The following is a 12,983-nucleotide window of genomic DNA, read 5'->3' as shown; positions in this document are numbered from 1 at the left end:
TGGTTGGCTTTCTCTGCCCTAAACTGTGGCAATTATAGTCCTTAATCACCATGAGAAATTTGAGGGAGAGGTAGACGCTTCCAAGACTCTGTCACAGCAGCAGCAGGAAGTAAGTCTGCAGAAAATGGAGGGAGACTATGGTCCATTCTATTCTGGTGGGACAGAATGTGGCGTGTCCCGGAAGGTCCCATGGAAATAAAGCCAAAAAGGGGGGAAAAAAGTGCTGCATTGATTTCTCCCTTCACGGCTATTGTTTCTGCTACACAATTGGCATTTGATCCATTCATTTTCAGGTTAATAAATCATTAATGGAATGCCTACTTTAGACCAGGCAGTGCCGAGGCATTGTTCCAGAGACTTCTAGATAATTATGAATGATTCAGTACTCTGAGATTAGTAGGATGACCAGCAGTGAACTGCTCTTAGAGAGTAGTCCCCAAAGAGGGAGATGGATCTAGGGTATAATGAAGGTGCACAGGAACACCCATCTCAGCCCGGGGAGGACCTAGGAAGCTGATAATTAACCAGGGAGCTAGCTGCACAATTTATGAAGGCAAGCAAAAGGCCTACCTTCCAGAATGACATGCCTAGGGAATCAGAAAGAGTTCCAAATGGTGACAGGAAAGATTCTTATGGGAACCTATGGACCATTCATTCATTCATTCCACAGTTTGTTATTGGGATCCTGCTTTGTGCTAAATGTGAAGCCCATCATTATGAGGATGAGGCTAGAGAGGCAGATGTGATCATGAAGAGCCTGGTATGTGGGTGGAAGGAGTACAGGCATTATCCAGAGAGCCATGTATAACCATGGCTTGGGAGGCCTTAACCATGAGACAACGTGATTAGACGTGTGTGTTGGGTGCAGTGTGAGAGCCGTGTTGGAGAGAACGCAGCCTGGAGACAGAGGGGTGGTCAGAGGAGAAATGATAGGCCACCGGCAGTAGGGATGGAAAGGAGTTGATCCATCAAGAGGTTCTGAGTCAATCAGATCTATCCATTGGCTGGAAAATGAAGGGCAAGTCTAGGATGAGCATCTGAATTCTCTTTGGGGTAACTGCCAGATGGTGATGTCATTACCCAGATTGTGGTGTGGACGAGATCACCCAGGAATGGAGCAGCGACCAACAGTAACTCTGTGAATGCTCACTCTGTGCTGAGTGCCCGACGAAGCACAAGACCCTCTCATCTTCAGTAGGACCCTATGAGAGGCCGCCATTAATGTCGCCATTTTAGAGTGGGACTGGAAGGCAGAGGGCAGTTAAGTAGCTTGCCCAGGGCTGCACAGCATGGAGGAGGCCTTGGGGGCCGAGAGGAAGTGGGGCAAGCCGGAGGGAAGCCCAGCTCCCTTTCACTTGGCACCCTCCCGGGTTCCTGGTCTGATGGCTGCCCCATTACTGCTGAATGTTGACGCTCTCCTAGTGGGACAGGGAGGCCATATCTCAGAATAAGCCTGTCGCGAGCACAGGATGTGTACTCAAGGTGTACTGCCCCAGGGCTGTGAGACTCCCTCCCTCCTTCGAACCTCCAGTCAGGGGAAGGAAGCTCTGTACCTGGCTTCCTTCCAGTCCAAACCAACCTCCCATCTTGGTACATTGAGATCCCCACTCCCCTTGGAGGCTCGTTGTCAATGGCAACTTCTCTGGGAAGCTCCCCAGACTCCCAGTCAGACAGGGTCCCTGTCGCCTCTAGGCTTCCCTGGTGCTCTGCAAAAGCAGTTAACTCACGGATTCTTTCCCAGTCATCCATGTTTCTATCTCAATGTCCCAGAGAAAGACGCTCTTCCTTATTTATTTGTGTGCCCTGCATGTAGTAGGCACAGTAATATCAGTATTACTGGGTGCTCCATAATGGGATTCGAATGAAGGGAGAAAAGGTTCTGGAAGCTTCTCATCATCCCCTTTCCCTTTTATGGGTGATTGGGCAACTGAACTACCCTTGAAGGCTACCCTGATACTTCTTTGTGTTCTCTCTGTGTGTTCCCTGGGTTCTTTATGGCTTCCCCATCTGTGCCTTCTTTAGCCTGACATATATTAGAATTAGCTGTCCTGTGTGTCTGGGCCCTCCCCAGGCTCTAATTCTCGAGGGCTGGGCTCCTGTTCTCCCCTCTGACGGCCAAGTCCAGGACTTGTAACTCCGTAAGCGGTGGCCAGGTGGGGTGGAACGCCAGTCCCCCCGGAAAGCCCTCTCTGATTCTCCCCGGTTCGCCCCCTTGGCACACCCCATTCTCCCCGGGGCAGTCAGCTGCACCCTTTCATCCCATCCTAACCGGGGAGCAGGTGGCCCAGCCTTGCTCCACGTCCCCTCTGTGCTTCCTCCTGGTCTTCCCAGACCCAGGCTCACACATGACACCACAGCGATATGGGCTTCAGCTCTGATCAAAGCTGAAAACGGCAGCTGAGACCTGAGCTGGCTGGTAAATGAGCAAAGACTTGCTTCAGCCAGTTGGGCCAGAGTCTGCAAAGAGCCGGTGCCAAGAGCCTTTGCCACAGTTGCAAGTCGGAGCCTTCTAAGCTATTCCTTAAAGAGAGATGATGCACGGGGTGGGGGGGGGGGGGGAGGAAACGGCTGTGTTGCAGATGTGGGATGGCATCAAAGAGGCTCCCTGTGACCGAGGGGAGAGCAGTCGCATTTGTCATTGTGGATCTTATGCCAGGTTACAAACTCCCGCTCTCTTAATAAAGAGTGGAGGATGGTGGGAAAGGGGAGAGGGAAGGAGAGAGAATGCCTGTGTTTCTGTTACTTATTTCCAACACAAACATCTCAAGTAAGCTCATTGGGGTAATATTTTCAGTAGAAATATACGTATTTCTACTGGACACAATGCAAGAATTTTTTTGCTCATGGAATTTTCACTGCATAATAGGAGAAAAGGCATTTTTGGCTCCAATATGGATTTGACAAGTGTTTCCCCGAATGCCAGCAGGACAGAAGAGTGGAGCTGCTATGGGAATTTTAGAATTCTCAAGAGAACCCCAAGTTGTGCTTTCTATCGTTGCTAACCACACCGGAGTATGATCATGAGAGGGACCTCGGAGGTCTCATGTGAGACACCAGGGTTTGGTGAGCGTGGGCTCTCTGCCTTTCACTGGGCATCATGGTGATAATAGTCTGTTTGGCTCCTTTTGCATCATCTTCATTGTAGGTTTTGCTCTCTGGGCCTAAGACATGGATGTTTGGGCTCTCAGAGCAGGAAGACCCTCTGAATATGAGACTCCGGTGCCCAAGTAACACATGTACTGACGCCTCCCTGGGCAGCCCAAGTCGGAAGCCACCCAGTGCATCTCCTCTCTCTGCCGTAATCTCTGGTTGGCTAGACGCAGTTGTGATAGAGCGCACCATCGCCACCAAGGGAAAGGCAGTGTCTTCTACTCCACGTGACAGTGTTTTGAACTCAGCCCAGTGACGCTCCTCACCATCAGGCCGGATTCAATTGATTGCTTTGTAGAAGTGAATTATGTGACCTCCCTCATAAGACCACGCTAGAACTTTCCCCAGGGCCTTGAGATTGTCTTAGATATAAATATGACTCAACGCTCTCATGGTTACATTTTTTTAAGCTTTTTTTTCCAATTAGGCTTGATGCTGGTTTTCTGTCTTAGTTCCTTTGAGCTAATCTTATTATCTTCAAAATGTAAAACTAGCCCATTCGGTTTTAAATTAATTTATATGTGGCAGATTGGTTTTAGGTGACTTCTTTTATGATGGCATCCTGCAGCGGGGGACCATGCTGACTTCTGAGAGCCTGTCCTGGGATTTGTTGGGAGTTCAGTTCATACCCTTTGAAAAGCTCCTCAAATGTTCACATTAACTAACTGATGGGGCTGATTGAAGATAACCTGGCCATCACTGAGCACAGGATGAGGGGCCTCATTTTCTTTGCAGTCCCATGTGTGTGTATTAGGTGTGTAGAGGGAGAAAGCTTTCCACTTTAAATCCTTCTTGATTTTTAGGGTTATATCCATTGAACTTTGACTCCACTTCACCTTTTCTGGTCACCTGAATTGTTATCATTGCTGGATCTGTATGTAACGTAAACCATGTAAATCAGATTGGACGTTTGGGTGGTTCAGGTAGAGGCTGGGAAGTTCACTTTGGTTACATTGGGAGGTAGCAGACTTGGTAGTTCATCAAAAAGCTCCCGTCTGGAGGCCTGAGAAGTGCTTTCAGTGCATCATTGGATTTGGGGAAATGAGGCAGAAGACTTCCTGTGAGCCAGCAGGCTGCCGCAGGAGAGGCAGTGACTCCAGGGGGAGACAGGAGGATGAGTACAGGTGAATCATCTAGCAGGGGACCGGTGACAGCATGAAGCTGGCTATAGGATGGTCCCAGAATGTGGCTGAAGTATGGCCAGAATGTAGCCTGGAGTCTGGAGCCTGAAGGGACATGAGCTTGGGCTGGGGCCAGAGAGGGAGCCGACTGTGTGTCAGAGCCATGGGAGAGGGCTTAGGACTGTCCAGAGCCCCTCGTGACACAGCAGACTGCGGCTCGCAGCCTGGAAGGATGGTGGACAGACCCCCTTATAGGACAGCTTCAGAAACTGGGGCCATTCTTTGCAAATATTTTGGCTCAGACACAGGCTTAAAACTAATTGACTCCTAATCCAAGACACTATTTTGGGGACCCCGAAGGGGAAAAGGCACGTATGTGTCTTGATGGCCTGGCCCGCTGATGCTACTTGTCATATCAGAGAGCAGAGAGGGTGAAGATTGAAAGCAAAAGACGGGAATACTTAAAAAGGACCAAGAAGTGGGAAAAGAAAGAGGAAATGAGCAAACAAGCACAATCAGATGGGAGAATAGATGTGGCCTTAAAATAATGACTGCAATGACTGTAGGGTGGATTTCTATTGTGGGGATTTTGGGGAGAGAGGATCTCCTTTTATAGTTTCTCCTAGGTCTGGTTTTAGACATTATTGGTCGAACTGTGGTTTTAATTTAAGGAGAACCTAAGCACAGTGTGAGGTAGTTTTCCAGCACTATGAACATCCTTACGCTTCTGGAGTGTTTCATTGAAAAGAGACACCCAGGCCATTTCTCTTTGAATTGTTGGGGTGATAGTTATATCCCCTCTTGGTTACTCCTCAAGAGCTTTTGCCCTCTCATTTTCCATCCCTGGGGATTGGGGGGAAGATTACAGTGATTGAGTTTGTTCCCAAAGTGGCCACGCCAGGGTTGGTCTCGGGGCTGGGAAGGGCACACGGTGTTTCGCACTAGATGCCCAAATGTCAAGTCAACAGTCACTGATCATTTTATTTCTCTCCGTTTATGCCAAGTGGATGACATCTGAGCCAATGGGTAGAGCAGAGTTTCTGTTAGGAAGGGATGTTGACATCAGGTTTCCAACCAGTAGATCTGGAGCAGGGACCCTGGATGTCTGTCTTCCGTGGATGTCTGGGATTTTATTTGCCGACTCAAAAAGAGAGGCTGCATATTTCAGAGGACACTGATTATCAAGGAGTCTACAGGCAACCGTGCCACGAACCTTGTGGATGGGTGAAGGAAGGTGCACAGATCTGGGAGGGTAAAAGGCACTGACTGGGTAAGGCTGTGATTTATGGTTGCCAGTTGGCACATGCCCAGGAGTCTGGGTGGAGAGGGCAGGGGAGAGAAGATCTGCTCTAATGAGTTAAGCTTTCTCTAAATGCTGTCTGAAAACATTGAAACAAGCTGGCAAGAATCACAAATGAAGAGAAAAGCCCTGGTTAAGGTGAGTCTGCAGTCATTACAGGGACCGCTCCAGCACCCTGGTGGGGGCTGAGGTCACCTCTGTCCTCACAGACACTGCAGCTCCCAAAGTGCTGCCCTGGCCACCCAGCAATGGACAGCTCACTGCTGGAGACCTGGAGTCAAAGTGGTGATGACTGTAGATGTGAAAGACCATCCCGTCCTTCCTCTGCATGCACTTGACCAGCACATTCTTTTCCACGGGAGTGATGGCATTCTGTGAGTGGGGGCAGCAAAGTGCCCTGTTGGAGGGCAGGCCTGTATTCTGGCCCATGGGCAGCCAGGGGCTACTGCATTTGGAGCCGCACTGCAGGGAGACGGTGGGAGGCCCACATACAGGGTGCAGGCGCTCCAGGATCTACAGGCCCAAATGCACAGATGCACATAGTGGGGTTTTTGCTGGGAGGGCAGGCAAGGGGCCTCGATTTTAGGAGGATCCCAGAGGGCCCATCATTTACCAGCTCCCCCCCCCCCCCTTATTCCCAATCAGCCCCTCTGCTCATCTCTGCTTGGCTCCCTTCAACTCAAGTCTGTATCAGGCCTCCTGGTCTCAGTGTTCCCTCCTGGCCTAACTAGGTACTCTTTGGTGCATGGGACTTCCAGTTTCACTCTGCCTTCCAGTTCTGCACCCTGTGGGTTGACGACACCTCCTCCTTCAGCCAGGGCCCCAGGAAACCAGCCACCCGCTTCCCACAAGCTCGGTTTCCCTGGTTGGCAGTTGGAGAAGGAAGGAAGGGAGGCTTATGGGTAGAGAATGAACTTCCCAAGAAATGAAGGTGATTTTGGTGACTTCTGCCTCTTACGATCTTGGAATAGTGGGCCCTGATTCTGGTTCTATGGTGTTATCAGCTACATCAAACCCCAAAATCTGTGTAAGGCAAGAGGGGCCACAGTCATGAGATTGTTGAGGCATGAACCCGGGGAGAGAGGGATGAGGGGGGAGCCTGGTATAGGGAGGAGATGGCCCAACAAATGATCACCAGGGCAGACTCCAGGTGCATTTGGGGTTGGGGGAAGTGTCCGTGGCTGGTGGACTGTGACAGGCATGGTTCTGGGAGCTGCATTTGGGTGGGTGCTATGATGAGGGAATGAGGTAAGCCTACATCTCTGCTGCTAAGGGGCAGAGGTGAGCCTGTGGATGGTCTGGATGCCTCTGCTTGAAAGACTCTATGTCTAGTTTCCTTCTGTGAGGAAGGAGGAAGAAAAGGAGAGAGGAGGAAGTCCTATGAGCAGCCAGGGTGACAAAGGGCTTAAGTGGAGCATCTATTTTCCGAGAATCTGCTAATTCCCACTCTGCAGAGCCCGAGAATTTCATCCAAGTGCTAATGTTGAGACCTGTCAGCCCTGCTCCTGAAGCCGGTCATCTGGTAACGCTGAGATGCAAGCACAGCTTAGCATCACTTTCTGCCTTCTTTTAAAAGCAATTAAATGTGATCCAATTGGGGTCCCAGAGACAAATAATTTGAGGCCAATTCCCCGCGGAGCAGGTAACTGTAATTTGTGGGCTATGCAAAATATCTCACATTTTGAAGCACAGAAAAAAATGAATAAAGTCAACTTAGAATTTAAGAAAGGCTCTCTGGCATGCATTTTAAGACGTGGAGCCGTGTACTGCAGTAAATCTAAATTTAGAGGTGGAAAATTAGAACAAAGCTACCTATTTATTAACTCACCACTTTGTAATGAACTGTTGTCTGGTTATGGGTAGGTCTCTGGATAGTTGACACATACTACCTTCCCTATTGAAACCATAAAATGTACATTTTCTTGAGCATCTTGTCTTTGATGAACTTTCCTATGTGCTCTATTTTAAGAACGGTGTTTCCTTTTCATCCCATTTCTTTACTAAATATATATTTCCAGGATTTTATACTTTTCCATTGTGGAAGCAACTTGGCTTCGCTGTGATTCTCTTGGTGTTCCCAGGTATTGCGCAATTACTGGCTGCCAATTACTCTTTTATTAAAGGATACTCTAAGGCTTATTTTAAAAGCATTTCTCCCCCGAAAACTGACACAACAGAAGGCCTTCGTGATAGTCATGCCAATCCTAAATGAGAGTCACGTCTGCGCTAAAAGGCTGGAGGCTTTGCCTCCAAACAAATGCGGAACACTGCAGAGAGGCCTGGCTCAGAACAGCCCTCCTCGCTGCTGACTGGAGAGGGGAGAGCATGCAATAAATGATGCAGTGCTGGAAAGCAGTGGCTCACCTCTCCGTTGGGAGAAAAATTGTAAAAGTGGGTGTGTTTCTCCCTAGAGAGGTGGTTCTTAAATTTGAAAAGTGTAAGAGTAGATCAAGTATCAGAAGGAGCAAATGGAGAGTGTAAGTCATTCATGTATTCCTTTGTTCCATTGAAAAGATTTGTCTCATCGTCATTTAGGTGGTATTCAGATGAAACGAGTCTGGGTATTCACTGTGCTTCTACTGCAAGGACAACTGGTTGTTAAGAGAACGGTGGTGGTGGCTGCGCCTGGGGTAGGACAGCACCTGCATCTACTCATTGACCTTGGTCAAGTTAGTTAGCGTCTCTAAGGCCTCAGTTTGCCTGCAGAGGAGAGCCAAACAATGATATAGATAATACATGGAAGATGGTTGGTGAAGTGCTTGAGTGGGTGGGGTCATGGTGCTCTAAGAGGATACTACAGGTCAGAGAGAGCAAGAAAGCTTCCTGGAGAAATGATATTGGGCTGTGATCTAAGGGATGAGTGAGGGCTGATGAGGGGGTGGTGCGAACGAGTGAGCAGCATGGGTGAAGGCCCTGTGGTCAGAGGGACTAAGGCAAGTGGGAGAAACAGCAAGGCCAGTGTGTTTGGAGGTCAGAGAGTCAATCGTAGGAACCAGAACATGTAGAGTCTTGTGTGCCAAGTTCAGAGGTTGTGCTTTATCTTAAGAGCACTAGAAAGCTAGTGAAGGGCTTCAAAGGGTGTGTGTGTACACAGGTGCACGTGTGTGAGTGTGTGGGCAGGTTGATGTGAGGATGATGATCACGACTTGATGTGTGCTTGGCTGGATCCCTGGGATTGCAGGTCAGTGAGCCGAGTGGATGCAGGAAACTAGCGGGCATCAGCAGCAGCCATCCAGGTGGGACACAGTGGTAATTTGTGCAAGGAAATGGTATGGAGATTGGAAAGAAGTGGGTGGATCTGAACATATTGTGGATGTCAACTGCAGGGTTTGGCAATGGTTTGGTCAGAAGCCATTGGAAAGAGTGAAGCGTAAAGAATGGCCTGTGGACTCCACCCAGATAAATGGTAGCCATTCCCTGAGGCAGCCAAGGGTGCTGGGAGGGGACAAGGATTAGGAGGGAGGCCATGGATTCGGGTTACATTTCAGGTGTCTGAGTTGCCTTGGACATGTCCTAAGGAGAGGACAGCCAGGCAGTGAGACGGATGTGAAATGCAGAGAGCTTTGGGCTGAGTCATGCGTTCTGAGGTGTCCATGCTGGGAGGTGGTTGGAGCTGAGTGTGGCTGAGCTTTCCCAGGGAAAGGGTCCAGCAGGAGAGGAGGTGGATCTGGAGTTGGGCCTTGAGGAGCTCTAGCAGCGAGTGGCTTGGGGAAGGTCAGAGAAGGTAGCAGGGAAGGTGAGGCTGGAGAGGTAGCATTTAGACAGAACAAGAGGGGGTTTCTGGGGTGGGAACATGGTGGGCAGTGCTGAAGGCTCCTGTGGGGTGAGGTGAGATGAGGAAGGAACATTTTGGGTTGGACTTTGAGAGATTGAGGTTGTTGGCGATTTTTGATCACACTGGGATTTTGTAGAAAACAACCTTCAGGTCGTGTCAGAAGAGACTCTGACAGAGGCCGAATGAAATGAGATAATCTCAGCAGAGCACTGGTACGTTCAAGGTACACGAGTACAGAGAACTATTTCTCTTATTTTCTATAAGAAGGAGAGTTTATAATTGGTATATCAGATTTTTTTCACCCTTGGCACTGCTGACACTCTGGGCAGGATGATTCCTGGTTGTGAGGGCTGTTGTGTGCATTGCAGGCTATCTAGAAGCATCTCTGGCCTTCATCCATGCAACACCAGGAGTGACAATAAAAAGTGGCATTTTCACATTTCTTTGGGGAGTGGGGATGAGGGAGTGGTGGGCAAAATTGCCTCTGGTTAAGTTGAAATAAAATAATTTTTTTTTAGAAATGAATTTGATGAGCTCATATTTGTTTTCTAAATTTTGTAAACAGATTGCTGGAAGGGTTTGGCATCCTTGGAATGGCTATGATGTCAAAAATAGAAGCCACAGGAGGGGAAAAGATAATTGATTTCGTATCAGAATAGCATAGTTGACATCCAATACGCAGGTACTGTAGAAACAAAATTAAAAACTTGGATGGGTTTTCTAAAGGTTTTCTAATTCTTTAGGAAGCATGAAAGCAGACAATTTATGTCCTACAAGAAAAAGAAGTCACAATCCACACCTAGGGGACAAAATCTGCCAGCTGATCCCCCCCCCCCCCACTTTGGGGCTTATGCTTTAAAACAAACTTTTGTTAATATTTATGAAGACACTTAATGCCTTTTGGTGTTAAAATAAATCGAAATGAACATTGCTAACAGGATGGTGCCCTATCTCCCAAAACATATAATCTCCCTTTTGGGGTTGGCAAAGTTCGCAAAATAAATCTCATCCAGCACCACACACCGACGGCAGTATTTATCTCCGACACCCTGTGCTATTGAAATTCTTGACGCCTTATAGCTGACTTCAGCAAACAAATTTAACAACCTAGTTAAAACCAAATAGTTTTATAGAGACGCTGTAACTTCTTTTTACGTTATAAGAGGACAGATTAGGGAAGCAGACAATAAAAGTCCTGTGGTTGCTCATATACTCTGTACCGCTGCAGAACATTAACGTGCGGACACCAGCCTAAGAGGCAGCCCAGGACGACTGGGTTTCTAGAATTCAGAGCTCCCTCCTCCCAGCCCTCCTCTGTGCCAGAACAGAGGGCTTTTTAATTTCCTGCTGTACTGCACAGTTTTACAGGAACATTTGCTTACTATTTTTTTTTTACCCTAAATGAACTATTATGAAAACTGTGCTAATCAGCTCTGATGGGATGCTGCGAGAAAGAGCCCACTGAAAATAAAAAATTAAATAAAAAATTAAAAAATTAAAAAAGAAAAAAGAAAAGAAAAGAAAAGAAAGAGCCCACTGCCCGACAGGCTGGGGAGGACTCCTTTCTCCAGGAGAAGCTATTCACGCCGAAACAGGAGCTCTAGTCCGTTCGGGTTGGACAAGCTCACAAAATAGGACTCCTGGGCCCTTGGAAGAGGAACCACAGATTTTCTCGGCTTTCTTTTTCTCTAAATGAGTCGAAGAGGGCCGTTCTTTTGTTTCACAAAGCTCGCAGCTCAATTTCTGTGTTGATTTGGCCTCATCGTGTTACAGACGCTGAGCATTCTGTACGGAGAACGTGGAGAATCGGCCAGAAGATCTGCTACAAGGTTATGACCCAGAACCATAAAGGAAATGATAAAGGGGAAGGGCTCGTTTTTACAGGCCTCCTCTTAGCAGCTACGGGCCACTGAGGGCAGAGTTCTTCAGGTGGCGTGCAAGGAGTTGTCCTCATTCTCCCCAGGATGGTGGAAACCCCCTCATGGGCTCATCTAGACCATGAGTCTCCTGATGGGTGCGTTAGGGTTTCCAAGAGAAACAGAACCAAAAGGCTGTGCGTATATGGATAGATATAAAGGGAACTGGTTCAAGCAATGATGGAGTCCCCCGATCGGCCCCCCGGTCAAGCCCGTGGTGTAACTCAACCCGAGTCTAAAGGCCAGCGGCCCCGGCGGGCAGAGGGTGCAGCCTCCAGTCTAGATCTGAGAGCCTGCGGAGGGGGTCTGACCGAGGCCCGCCCCCGGCCCGCATCCCTGCCTCAACTTCCTCGCCGCGCTCGACTTCCTTCTCCCCGCCCGCTGGCCTCACGGCTTCTCCCAAACCTCACTGACAAGCTAGAAACCCACAGGGGAGCCTGCGGTCGGAGCCTGGGCCTGCGGAGGGGAAGGGAGCCATCTATGTCTGGCTCCGAAAAATGGCTCCTGCCGGGAGCTTCTGCGGGTGACCCTGCTCATGGGCGCAGTCACCCTTCACCCAAGGGGCTCCCGGGCCCCGGCCTGGAGCGGTTACCCAGGAACAAGAAGAGCAAGTGTGTCACGCGGCAGGCACAGGATTTGAACCCAGGTCTGGCTGGTTGCCTCCTTCCACCCAGACTGTCTTTCCTTTTTTTCCCTAAATTTTATTTATTCATGAGACACACAGAGAGAGGCAGAGACACAGGCAGAGGGAGAAGCAGGCTCCATGCAGGGAGCCCAATGCGGGGCTCGATCCCAGGACCCCGGGATCACGCCCTGAGCCAAAGGCAAACGCTGAACCGCTGAGCCCCCCAGATGTCCCCACCCAGACTTTCCGACATGGAAGATGCAACAGCAAATGCTGGGAAGGGGTTTCAATAACGACTTTCATTTCATCAGGTTATAAAGTGCCCCACTTTAGGATTGACCCCCCCCAAGTCAGTGTCAAGGAGGAAGCCAGCTTTGGGGGGCTCGCGACGCAGCCTCTGTGCTGTGGAAGCATTTCTTTCTTCTTTTATGTATTTTTCCTTTCAGGGGGAGAGAGTGCTCTTCCCTGTTAGTACTAAAGAAACAAACAAAAATCAACCTTTTTTTTTCTTCTTAAAATACACCTTCTAAGCTATTTTGATGCCCTTGCTCCAGAAGCATCATGAAGCACTTACACCCTGGGGCGTGTACCTGAAGCATCATGAAGCACTTACACCCTGGGGCGTGTACCTACGCTTACAGGCAAGGATGATCATTCGAGAAGGAACCAGTTCCTCTTAATAGTGGGTTTACGGATGCTTCAGCTCTAACTTGTTTCCGATTCTATCACGCTCACATTTTATTTCATGAATGTCTCCTCCAGCCCGAGCCTCCAGAGTCTTCCTCAAGGGTGTCGGACACTCTGTCCCATGTCCTAGACCGGACACCTGGGTCGTGGGGGCTGTGTGCTGTGTCCTTCCTCTTGCCCCCCACCCGGGTGGCTGCTGAGTCCTCCCGTCGGGCCTCCCCCATGCTGTCCCTCCCGAGAACCATCGCCAATGCACACCTTCGCTTGCTAAGGACGGAGACCACCAAGAGTGCCCTGGTGGCTGTGTACAGAAGCCCCCCAGCCTGCATCCCAGGGTGTGTGCCCCAAGGCAGGGCAGAGTGGATGAAGGATGATGGACCAACAGAGTGAGCCCAGTGGGCAGGTAGAG

General features: G+C 49.3%; 1 long non-coding RNA gene across 12 annotated transcripts in view; it reads left to right on the top strand.

The window, feature by feature from the left end:
• Positions 1-12,983, top strand: part of LOC112664878 (uncharacterized) — a 264,434-nt gene that overhangs the window by 123,896 nt on the left and 127,555 nt on the right. The gene's annotated exons all lie outside the window — the stretch shown is intronic.

This window comes from Canis lupus, chromosome 17 (genome assembly GCF_003254725.2).
Source record: "Canis lupus dingo isolate Sandy chromosome 17, ASM325472v2, whole genome shotgun sequence".
Classification (NCBI taxonomy): Eukaryota; Metazoa; Chordata; class Mammalia; order Carnivora; family Canidae; genus Canis; species Canis lupus.
Note: the sequence above shows the minus strand (reverse complement) of the source record. Positions and strands in the feature narration are given on the sequence as shown.